The sequence below is a fragment of the Bos javanicus genome, chromosome 18 (assembly GCF_032452875.1).
Source record: "Bos javanicus breed banteng chromosome 18, ARS-OSU_banteng_1.0, whole genome shotgun sequence".
NCBI classification, from domain to species: domain Eukaryota; kingdom Metazoa; phylum Chordata; class Mammalia; order Artiodactyla; family Bovidae; genus Bos; species Bos javanicus.
The window spans coordinates 42,923,773-42,935,286 of NC_083885.1; the positions used below are offsets into that span (position 1 = coordinate 42,923,773).

The window sequence follows — 11,514 nt, forward strand, 5'->3', positions numbered from 1 at the left end:
ACCTCTGTGACAAATCACGGTCCAAAAGACACTCTGCAAGTGCTGCTGGGGAAGGACTCGCCAGAGTCAGAACTGCCCCCGGGGATGCCTGCAAAGCTCAGCCTGGAAGCTGAGCACGTGCTACTCACTTGGCACCAGGGAATCTTGGACCAAGCTGGGTCTCTGCTTCCCCATCTGTGAGATGGCTCTAATTACCAGGCTGGTCCCAAGACTCTAATGACGTAACGAGCACAAAAGCCCCTCGTTAACTGAGGCTAAAGGCATTGCTGTGCAATGTTTGAGAGAAGTCCTGTGTGCCACTGGCCAGAGCAGGAAGGAGGATGAAGGGATGAGTACCCCCCCAGCATCACATCAAGCCCCAAATTTTAGCCCATCAGCTCCGGCCCCTCCGCACAGGGACCAGAACTGCCCGGTGGGTGAGTCCCTGCTGAGTGTTCAGGTGTAGGTAGCTCTGCCCCGGAGGGTGGGGAGGGCTCGTGGTTGAGGGGCAGGGCAAGGCAGCCCCCCAGATAAGGGTCTGTGCTCCAAGTTCCTCCTTTCTCCAGTTCAAAAGTCCTCCCCACCGGCTCAGCGTCTGTCTGTCCAGGGTCCTAACCGAGCCAGTGAGTTCCCAGGAACATTGAGGCTGCTCCACCACCACTGGCCATGACAATTGCATGTCCAGTGGGGTTCCTCAACTCCTTCTGTCTCAGAACAGTTAAGGAATGAGAGGTGACACAAATCAGGATATAGATAAGCACATTTAATAGACATCAAGATGATCTTTTTTTCTTTTTGGTCCCAACTCACAGGGTGCAGGATCTTAGTTCCCTGACCAGTGAGCGAACCTGTGGCTGCTGCAGACCACCAGGGAAGTTCCCATTAAGACAACCAATTTTTTTTGTTTTAACCCAACATGGGATTCCTCAGCAGACACTCAGCCACGCCCACTCCCCAGGATTAGTGTTGGACGGTCCCACCAGGCTATGTGCTCTGGGAATGGTCTCTGTCCTGCTGCTTCCATGACCAGGGATGCCCCTCCGCTGGAAACGCAGGGGAGAGCCCATCAACAGCAAAAGCAGCACTCACTACCCACCTCCCGGCCTGCCCCCACCCCACATACACCTGCCGGCAGGAGGGTGCCCCCTACAGTGACCTTTGCCATGATCCGGCTCACCAAAGAGACACAACACGTTTTAATTCAGAATGCTCCCCTTCGAGCTGTTCCATCAAGGGACCCAAGGACAAAACCAGGAAGCTGGGAACTGGCAAGTGCGTGCTGAGAATCCGTGGCACCCAAGCCCTCCTCAGGCCTGAGATCATCAGAAAAGGGAGAGACAGTTCCAGCCCAGGGAGCCTGGAGGAAGAAGACCCGTGCAAGGAGGGAGCCCTGGAAGAGGCGGCATACAGGGCATTGCCCTGTGCTGTGTGGCCGGTCCAGCAGAACTGAGCAGGCAGCAGTGGCCCATCCAGGCTGGGCAGTCAGGGCCTTTATAGAGCAGTAGTCCAAAAGTGGCCTTGGAGGAACACGATTCATTGACTCCCTGACCTGGGCATGGCTGGTGGCCCAGAGGAGCTGGCTGGGCCCCTCCATGCTGCCCCTTGGAGAAGAGCATGAGAACCACAGGGAAGATCTCATTTTGTGCACGCCTGCGGCCGGGCACATCTTACTCACGCCTCTGAAAACCAAGCTGGCGGTGAGAGACATGAGCGTGCTGCTCACAGGAAGCCACGGACGGAGGTCACAGGGCATTTTGCTGGGAGGTAACTGCCCTGAATGTCTGGGGGTGGGGAGGTGGTTCACGGAGCCCCTTGTTCTGCTCTGCTCGGCCTCACATCGAGCACACCAAGCCCTCTTGCATCTACAACAGAGTGTGCGTGTCCCTCTCTCTGGGATGTTCTTCCTGGTCATCCAATAGCCATGCATCTGGTTGTAGGCCAACCCCCCGTCCTTGGGGGCATCTTCTCCACCAACCCCAGACCTGGTCTAGTCGCCCTGATTCACAGGAACAGGGCCAAACACTCAACAACTGGGATAAGTGCAATATTTTTAAACATCTAAATTAATGGGGAAAAACTGTATGAGCAAAATCTCAAATTTTAAAATAAAGATGACCCCCACCTCTGCGACTCCCCCTCAGCTCAGCCCTGCCACGTCACACTGTCACGTGCCCGGGGCTTTGTCCTCACTGTGCACACCACGGCTATAATTGAGCGTTCGTGGGGAAGCGTCTCTGAAGCCACAAGGATAAGGGCAGAGCACCTCACCAACCCTGGTGTCCCTGGCACCCGGCTGAGAGCGTGGCACGTGTAAAGAGGTACCTGGTCATCCAGGAGTGGACATCACAGGCGGAAAACAGACAATTGCATGTCAGCGGTTCCCTACTTAAGATGCCACAACTCAACTGGAGCCCCAACTCCCAGCCCTGGGGGGTCTTGCCCTCTAGACTAGTCGGTGCCAGTAGACAAGCCCCCTCTTCCCACAGGAAGGAGCCAGGTTGGGCTCTGATGAGCAACTCTGCTGTCATTTGTGAAATGACACATTAAGTGCAGCGCCGACGGGATGTGAGAGCTGATGAGACACACAAAACTATCGGGCAGATCCTGAGACAAACCACCCATTCATCTCCTATGGATCCTGGGACTTTCCCCACCTTTCTCACAAGGGCCACTGCCAAACAACGTGGGAGGGTGGGTCCTGCCAGTCCAGGCGCTTGGGTGCCTGGGCTTCCGCCCCTGGGGACCCAGGTTGGATCTGTTCCAAGGCAGTCACTCCCTGTCCAGTTCTCTACAGAGAACATGTCTATTTTGAGGAAGTGTAATTTGAGGCTGGTCGGAATCACAGTGGATAGGTTTGCCTGAAACATGCTAAAATGCAGACAACCGCTAAATAAAAATCCCCAAATAACCACACTCTATTTTTGTGCCTTTATAAGTTCTTTGAAAGGAAAGAGAGAAAGAGATTAAGAAATGCATTTTTCCACTTTCTTACCTGATGTGCCGGTCACAGGAAAAACAGGATGCGTCGGGCGAGAGCAGGGGGAGTCCCACGCGGGCCATCGGCTGGACCACCCGGTACTCCTGCTCTGTGGGTGGGCACGGCCCCAGCCCTCCGGATGCACCCGCCTTGTCCCTCTGGTTTGAAGGGGCGGCTGTGCTGTTCTACCTCAGAGGATAGAAAAGGGGAGAAGAACCCCAATTTTCAGCATTGGCTCCCCAGCTCCTGGAAAGATGCCCAGCTGGATAGGTGCCAGAGCATCAGCCCCGATGTCAGCCGCCCAGTGCTGCTCCTGGGGACCCAGACCAAGCCAGAGACCAGCCTGGGCTCATGGCTGAGGAGACAAGGATGAAGAGGGAAAAGCAACACGCTGTTTCAATTCTTTGTTTAAAAATTCACCAGCCCTGGCAAAGGGTCAGTCTCTCTTCCAGAAAGGACGTTAGGCGCCGTTTTCCTCCTGGAAGCCCCATAAATCCCCACGTCTCCTTGATATACAATTCAAAAAAGGCCTCAAAATTGCCACTGCTGTCATGCTAAGCACTGGAAAGTTCTGCTTGACCTTTTATTAACATTTTTCTAAACCAATATGCTTTTTTTTTTGCTACAAGCACCCTGAGGAATTATGAAAAATACTTTTTTCTGTAGTTTATCCCATATGCACTTAATAGGCTCACAAATATAATACCATTATAAAAAAGAAAAACTGCCAACTCGGCTAAAAAAATTGTCATAACACTAAATTATTATATAAATATAAAAGGAGTGTGTCTGTAAAATATTCACTCAATGAACATCCCAAGGTGATGGTTTTGCTATGTTGTTTTTATTCCTGAGAGATCCATAACGCATTTGGATATGCCACATGTCACCACATGAATCAGGCAGTTAATGCATGTGCTTTTTAGAAGCAGGGATGTCTTCCCAATAGAATGTGCTATAAAAAAATGTAGAGATCCGGCTGCTTTGTCTGATAGGCATAATTTAATGTCTTGCTTATAATACTGCATCTTAAGGAAAAATACACAGTGTCCTATGTAGTTATTTACAATATATTGCTAAGTCTATGCAAATATGTTTCCCCAAGCCTGGGATTATATAACAAAGGTCAACAATGTTTGAAATATTTTGAAGCATATTCCCAATATGCTTAGTGTATGATGCTAATGTCCAATATATGCACATATATCTTAATATATTTCCAGATATTTCTGTTCATTGTTCTTGCCGTAGATTCCCACAGAATACTATTAGAGGAAGGTTTTCTTCTGAAGAAAGCCAAACATCACCTATCCATCTTGGAAAAAATTTATTAAGGTGGCTAATTATGCGGTCCTTAATATTGCATTAGTATGAAGGTTGCTCAGTGCCCCTGCAGAAGAGAAAAAGATGGAAGCCAGTTCAATAATCCTGAAACCAGAGATTTGACACGTGTAGAATGAGCACACACCTATGGGATCTTATTTTTCTGTCACAGATTTCCAAAGCTGGCAATGACACAGAGGCATCACACCCATGTGTGCGCATACACACACACACACACACACACACACACACACACACGTGCTTGTGATCTGGTGCACACAAAACAAAGACGACAAGCCACACAGTCTGCCTCTCATTTCTAAATATTGCAAATTCTGGCCTTATTTTTCTGAGGGGAATTTTGTGATCCCATGTAAATTTCATTCAGACCACTTTCTTAAGGAAATAAAACCTGGTTAGTCGCACAAGGATCGGGGGGAGAGCCGTAAAAACCATACCTCCATCAGTTACCCACTTCATACATAGCAGTGTGTGTATGTGAATCCAACCCTTCCAATTCACCCCGCCCTCCCCTTCTGCCTTGGGTCCATACATTTGTTCTCTACGTCTGTGTCGCTATTTCTGCTTTGCAAATAGGTTCATCTGTACCATTTTTCTAGATTCCACATATATGCGTTAATATGCAATATTTGTTTTTCTGACTCACCTCACTCTGTATGACAACCTCTGGATCCATCTGAGAACATATTGTATAGCACAGGGAACTCTACTCAATGCTCTGAGGTCACCTAAAGCAGAGGGAAATCCAAAAAAAGCGGGGATACGTGTAGACACATGGCTGATTCACTTTTCAGTACAGCAGAAAGTAACACAACATTGTAAAGCAACAATACTCTGATAAAAAAAATTTTTTTTAAAAATCATACCTCCAGTATCCAAGCTATGCCCAGAAGAGATCTGTTTGTATCAAAGGTATCTGAGACCTGGACCCTCAACTCCATTCTCCATTCCAAACATGCTGTTCTCGTACCACTCCCCAATCACTGGGTTGAACCAAATTTTATTTTGTTTTGTTTTATTTTTTTGGCCATGCTGTGTGGCTTATGGGATCTTAGTTTCCCCTACCAGGGATTCAACCCAGGCCACAGCAGTGAAAGCAATGAGTCCTAACCACCGGACCTCCAGCGAACTTCCGGAACCAAATTTTTAAAACCTACAGTCACCCAGACAACAAAACAAGCAGTTGGTGACTTTAAGAAGTCAATTCTAGGAAAAGATACTCATTCCCAGTGTGTGGACCAGACTGGACCGGTCAGCTGGCTTTTCATATCTGTTCTGCTGTGACATCATGTAGCTGTCACCACCCCTGAGCCACATCATTGCAGAGGTTCACTCTGCCAGCTTCACACCCCACTGGTCTTGAAGGTCCTCAGAAACCCCAAGGCAAAACCCTTCCAAAGAATCCACCGCTTAAGATACTACAGGACTTCCCTGCTGGTACAGTAGATAGGAATCCTCCTGCCAATGTACGAGAACACAGGTTTGATCCCTGGTCCGGCAAGATCCCATATGCCACAGAGCAATAAGGCCCATGCACCGCAACTAACTGAGCCTGTGTGCTGTGGCTACTGAAGCCCACACACCGAGAGCCCGCGCTCCACAAGAGAAGCCACCGCAATGAGAAGCCCCCACAGCGAGAAGCCCATGCACGGCAACAGAGAGTAGCCCCTGCTGGCCACAACTAGAGAAAAAGGCCACAGGCAGCAACGAAGACCCAGGGCAACCAAAAGTAAATAATACATAATTTAAAAAAAGGTATTACATTACCCACTTTCAAGGACTATGAAATATGTCTAGGTGTCTAGATCAGCACATTTTCTTAGAATCCTTTTCCATGTGATCAATCCAGTCGGCCACACAGCCCACATTTTGAGGCCTCTGTAAAGGGCCAAACTATGAAATCAGCTTTCCTCCAATGAATGCTTTGCCATCTGCCACCATCAGCAGAAATGAGCTACCCAGAGTGGCCTTGAACATGGAGTTCTCACAGGAGCACAACCCCAGGCACACGGGGCCGGCTCCTGGTGAGAAGGCACACCCTCCTTTGTCTCCAGAAGGAAGCATCACTAACAGACTTTGTTCCAGACGACCTTCTTCTTTGACTCTGGCCGTGAGATCTCTTGCGCTCCAGTGGTGATCCCACATGTATGGGGGGATGGGGAAATAGGACAACATGCATGTATATGTGTGCCAAGAACCACCCCGAGTCCTGCTAAACCATACACTGGCTTTATGGAACATTCCAGAAGATTTTCAGAGAGAGTCTCACAAAAGCCAAGATAGCTGTGAGCATCTTTGTTCTCCCACTGGAAGCTCAACTGTATATAAGGAAGAGCAAATGTTAAATCATTTAAAGAGAGCTATTTTTCATCGTTTCCAGGACATAAACGTGTTTCCGTGCATGTTATTGTAAAATAGTGTTTCTACTTATGTCCTTATACATCTGTTGTGTTTACTCATCCTCTAGTTCTGACTTTTAGAAATAGCAATAAATCTATTTTTTAATCCCCTCTCCTGATGACTGATGATTATTCATCGCTAAAAGGGATGGAGAGAGGCCCATGTGAGGAGTGATCCACCCTCTGGATAAGCTCCACTTTCACAAGATAAACAGGGTCCAGGGAGATTCCTCTTCTGTCCTGGGTAGTTTATGCAAATGAAATAAGAAGTCGGTGGCAGCTCAAATAAATATGAATTACCCTCAGGTGGAAACCCCGACCACTTGTTACAGTCAGTTTCAGCAAGGAGGAGTCAATGGTGACATCTACACAAACAGTACAATTCATTCTTATACTGTGTTCCTAATACAGAGATCACAAATGGCTTCGTGAAAAGTCAGTCATCCCTGAGCGAAAGCCAACTGGATGGAGGAAGGAGGAAGAGAAGCCTCCACTTCTGGGCCCTGGGAAGAGGGGAGAAGTTGTCAAAACCAATGCTTAGAGAGTTGTGCAAGCAAGGATAGCACAAGCTTGCGCTGCTGTAACAAACAACCTCCAAAGCTCACTAGCTTAACAGTGTTACTTTCTTGTTTTCACAAAACACAATGAGCTTCTGGGAGACTCGCAGGACAGCTGTCTACATTCCATGGAACTCAGTGGTCCAGGCTGTATTGATCTTGTGGCTCCTACATTTTAACAGAGGCCTTGATGAGCAAAGGAAGTGAGCCATGGGTAGCCATACAAAGGGGCTTCGATGCTTTCGCCTGGCAGCAGCCCTTGGACCAGAATAAGGCATACTCTCTGTATTCACAAGGGAGCTGGGAAATTTGGAAGAACAGGAGAGCATGTTTGGTGAACACCCCCCATCTCTGCCAGTGGTGATAAACCATGCCACAGAGAGCCAATCACAGCAGAAGGAAGACAGTTCCCAAGCAAGACACATAACAAAGGATGTTTCGAGCACTTTCCTTAAAAACTTTTCTCCCTTTGTCTCCAACTCAACTGTGCTTTGTTTAACTGGATTCCTTAGGCTAAGGGGTCAACGAAATGTGATTTCCTCATCTGTAAAATGAGGGTAACCAGTGCCAACCTACTATAAAGATCTAAGGCTTTATGCATTTGTAAACCTCACTCAATTGGTGCACACATGTAGGTTAGTAGAAAGAACAGCCACAGCATTTCAGCATGTTGGGCCATGCCCTGGTTCGACGGCTAGAACCATGACATCCAGAGTGGTTACCAAATGGCAATACCCAACCAGTTCTATCTGATGTCTAGCTGGTTGCTTTTAAAGCCACTTTTGCTTTTAATACCTTTCATTGTCATATCCGCATTAACATCTCTGCCAAGGATTTACACTTCCCTATTTTCTACACTGCTTTCTTTTTTTTTTTTTTAATTGATTGAATCTGGACTTTATTTATTTTTGACTGTGCTGCTTGGCATATGGGATCTAGTTCCCAAACCAGGCATCAAACACACACCCTCTGCATTGGAAGCACGGGGTCTTAACCAGTGGACCACCAGGGAAGCCCCTACTTCCCTATTTTTTGTATGCACAATCCTATCAAGTGTCAGAAGTTTTCTATTTCATGTGCTTGATCTCAGAGCAGAATGCCTAGATTATTGGCTAGAGTTTTGTGGGGTTTATAATGAATTCCAAATATGTCCCAGGATATCTAGCAGGTTCTCGGATTTACACTTAGCACAGAGTTAATCATGTCAGTTTTCCCACACTAAAAAGTTAATTCTAATGAGTATATTGGAGGCTTGTGGGTCCAGGTGTTTTTCCAGTGGTCTAATACTGATTTTCTTGGATTGTAGTTAGGTATATATTGCAAACTATTCTTCTTAAAAGCTTCTTGACGTCTTCTCATCTCTGAGTCACATAAGAAATGACGGCTTGCAAACAAAACCAACTTGAGACCTGACAAAAGGAAAAAGATGAAGTGGAATCTCTTTTACTTCATCAGGTTCGGTGGAGATGGCATGGCAGAGCAGAAGAATCTTGACAATGAACTTGAGTTCCAATCTCAACTCTGCCTTTTGCTCACTTGGCCTCGAGCAGATGGGATCCTCTCTTTTGGCTTCTGCTGCCTGGAAAGGAGGCCAGTACAAGGAGGATTCAATAAGACAATGTACCCAATACTGGTGGCTTGGTGAGTGCTGAGTGTTCAGTGAGGTCTAGTCCTTTGCTAAACTTCTGTTGACTCCCTCATCACTGGGCACCCAAAGTACAGTAAGACTCTGCCCATGTGGGTGTCAGGAGCATGTTGATTCAGGAAGTATGTGGGAAAAGTCTCCTCTTTATAATGCTTTTGGTAAAATGTGGCCACTTATAGACAGGCGCTCATGAGATCTCCTTGTGGCTTGAGCTGGGACCCCCGAGAAGCCCCCAGTAATGGGGCCGTCCAGCCATGGGTCCTCCTGATCAAACTCACAGGGCAAAGTCTAACCTTTGCCATTGCCACCTCCTCCAACATCATGGATTAGAATTCATATTGAAATCATCCATCCATTCTCAGACTACACCAACCCACGCCCAAGCTCAGCTTTCTTACCCAATCAATTGGTTATTTCAACCAAATTACCAAAGCACAAAGATAAAATCATCAGAAAAGCCAATTTGTCACTGAAAAATCTGACCAGCAAGGCCTAGACTGTGCAAGCAGTGTTGATATTGTACTTTTGTACTTTCCTAAACTAATTTAGCCTACTAATTTTCTATAATTACCTGAATGCTCTTAGCCTCCGCTGGTCAGATGAGTTCTGAGACACTTATATAACCAGCATTAAAAAGATGCATTTAGCAGCTCGGATTGTTAAAGTAACAAAGCCTATAGAATCCGGAGGTTATTGTATTCTCCCAAAAGTACTTAAATAATAGCCTAAAATCTGAAGAATTACTTTAATACTTCAATAAAAATAACCCAATTCAAAACATTTTCAAGGAAACAGAGTTCTTTGCTCTAGGCTACCAAGTAATGGCTGAGAGAAAGTATATAGCCTGTCACTTCTGATTAGAGAACTGTGCCTCTGTGCTTTGAATGAGGGGCATGTCTGGTAATAGGAAGTGTAGATATTAAAGTTAATAAAATAATGTGGAATACGATATATATGAAACTTGACCAAGTATAGCACAGAATATAACATACATTACCCTGTTCAGTCAACTCCTGTGGCCCGGCATCTAATGACAAGCTTAATTTCTGTTTCCAATGAGAGTACAGCTAAAAATACAATTTCCAGATTAGACAAATATTTTATCCGACCCCCTAACAAATGTAACTGGAATGGCTGACATGTCTACACAGATGCCCGGCGACCATGAGAGGGAATTACTAGGATTGCAAACTGCTCAGCCTGAAAAGTCTGTGAAACCTCATCATCTTTGAGGTCATTATAAATAATTAGTTGCAAACATGGCGATGTCAAAGCTTCACCGCTGGAAAAGGAGGACAGGGGCGCCTCCATTTCTCTCCTACCCTGAGAGGTTCCCGGCTCCCTCTCGGCACAATTAGGCCTCCCCAAACAGCTTAGCATCTAGGCCCTGCACACCCATTATTGCATCTTTAATCTAAAACCCCAACGCCAACCGTAATGGTTTGGTTTCTTGATACATTAACCTTCAACTTGTATTTTCACTATTAAATAACCAGCTTGAGAACCTCCTAGAATTTTTTTTTCCCCAGTCACCTACATGAAACCATACGGTCCCCATGATGTGACCCTCTTAAGGGATTTAAAAGCAATTCAATGAGCTAATCTCGGTAAGCCTAGAATCAAAGTTCTTGTTTCCATATTTCACTTTCAAAATATTTAGAACTTTGACAGATATGACATTATGTTTTCATTAAAACAGCTGATTTCAAAATGCTGCACTGTGCAGAAACGCCATAAACAGTTTATGATGAACTGCCACGCTCTTAATTAAAACAATAAATCCAGCGCACAATATTTGTGCAGCCTCCGGTCTGACCTTTGCCTCTTGCTATCCACCACCAAGCCGCGGCTGCGTTCCCAACGCCAGACGGGGAAGGTTTTAAAACATGATCTGAAAGGCACTAAAGATAAAATAAGAGAAAACGTACCATTAGTCTTCGCAGTTATGATTAATTCAGTTCATATTTTACAATCTGGTTATGGAGTAAAACTGCAGACTTTACATCAAGTATTTGCCATTCACTATACCTAATGTATAAAAATGCTTGATATTTTAGAAAATGGCACCAAGCTAATTCACCACAACCCCACGAAGGACAGAAATTGAAATCATAAACACAGAAAGTGATTAGCTATCCATCTGAACTGACGAGCAGAACTCACTCGTTGGATGGTCAGCCTCGGACGATAAATATGTCGATTGCAGCCCAGCCTCGCCACGCCACTCTTATCTCCCTGCCGCTAGATTTCAGATTAAAATATTCCCTTAAATCTCTCTTGCATCAGCTGCTGGAGCAGGCAGCAAGGGTGTTAATTACCAAGCGGGAATAACAGTAAATTTGTTGTACTGGCCCGGAGTCACCAAGTTAACCTGGGGCCCTGCCAGCTCCGGGGGTGGAAACTATTCTGAGCTGGGTCTCATGTGCACCCCTCATTAAGAGGGCAGCAGGTGGCTGGAAGAGTCCATTCCGCAGCCTCTGATCTGATGCACAGACAGACACCTAGCAACTACACTCGAGAAAACTGTGCCCCAGCCATGGAAGAAGCAGAGACTTCATGCAAGGAGGGGAGGGCATAGCCTAGCTCCTTTGGGGACTAACCCCATGGTGTCTG

The 11,514-nt window shown here is 46.4% G+C and overlaps 1 long non-coding RNA gene across 1 annotated transcript; it reads right to left on the reverse strand.

Moving 5' to 3' along the window:
• Positions 1-3,795: 3,795 nt before the first annotated feature.
• Positions 3,796-10,798, reverse strand: LOC133230418 (uncharacterized). Its single transcript, XR_009730846.1, has 4 exons — positions 10,718-10,798; positions 9,899-9,968; positions 4,947-8,835; positions 3,796-4,346 (listed from the first exon to the last, which is right to left on the reverse strand). It is a non-coding gene; the product is annotated as an uncharacterized LOC133230418 (long non-coding RNA).
• Positions 10,799-11,514: the final 716 nt, after the last annotated feature.